The sequence below is a fragment of the Halyomorpha halys genome, unplaced genomic scaffold, assembly GCF_000696795.3.
Source record: "Halyomorpha halys isolate HHAL.00 unplaced genomic scaffold, Hhal_1.1 Scaffold183.1, whole genome shotgun sequence".
NCBI classification, from domain to species: Eukaryota; Metazoa; Arthropoda; class Insecta; order Hemiptera; family Pentatomidae; genus Halyomorpha; species Halyomorpha halys.
In genome coordinates, this window is record NW_027114717.1 from 309,280 (window position 1) to 310,658 (window position 1,379).

The window sequence follows — 1,379 nt, forward strand, 5'->3', positions numbered from 1 at the left end:
TTAATATTTTTATTAAAATGTATTTATTTTTTATTTGCATGCATATTGAGTATTTTTGAAGATATTTTTATTGCATAATATAAAATGCAGAATATTTACCATATTGTTTTGGGATCTCCCCGTATACAATAACAAGTGTTTTGATACTAATCACACTTTACAAACTTATGTTGTCAAAATTCAAATGTAAATTAAAGTTGATATTTATAATTAACCGTAATTGGAATTTCACTAATGAAATAAAGAGGAAAATTAACAAAAAATATTGTTATAATAAATAATTTTTATGTTTGACCTGAGTGGAGGGAAGGTTACAAGCATTGATGTGATAAATTGTAATAAATAAGTGAGTGTGATAAAGAATTAAAATTTTTGTTTTATTGTGAAAATTGACTAATTAGGTAATTAATAATTAGAGATAATGTAGAATATGCTTATTAACAAAAAAATATATGGTTACCTGATGTTTTAATGTGTCATGGAGAAATTGATGAATTGACCTGGGCAGAATAGCCTGCATGAAGTTGTGTTTTTAAATTATTTAGTTCAAAAATTGTATTAAGGTAAGATAAATTATAAATAATATTGTTAAGTATTTTTAATTGTTGAGGATAATAGATACAATAAAAGCTTTTTTGTGATATATTGTCCCTCAGGATGGCCGAAACTTCGGACTATTTAATTTATTTATTTAAACAACATTAACCAGTTTCAAGAAAGTATTTCAGATTATAAATAAAAATCATTTATTTTATATTTTGGTTAAAAAACCGAAGGGGGAAAATAAAATCAAAACATTATTGAATTAAAACAAAATAAATAACACTGGATAGAATTAAATGCATATCAGTGGGTAGCATGGTATAAATATTATTGATTTATGTTTACATTAAATATGTTTAGTTCTTTTGTCTTTATATCTACGGGTTGTAGTTGTAGTGTTATTTATTATTTCTCTGATTAGACGGTTTAATGTGTTGGGGCAAGACTGGAACAAATTATGTGCTAGTTTATTTATCTAATCGTGTACGTGGTGTCTGTATTTAATTCTGTGAGAATTTTAGAAATTCTTGTGTAATATGGATAGTTATTAATGATTCTGAGACATTTATTTAGAAATACCTTTATTCTATTTTTTATATTGGTTGAATTAGTTTATATATTATCAATATAAATATTATATTAAAGTATGGATTCATTTAATATAAAATTTTTCTTGACTTATCCAATTTCGAATTGATATACAATACTTAAATATTTTGGCAAAACGGGGAATGTTATTATTTAAACCATCTGGTCCATGGGAGTTTAGGCCGTCGTTTTGTGAAAATGCTGGCTTCTGTTTTATAAATATATAAACTTTTTTTTTTTTTTAATAA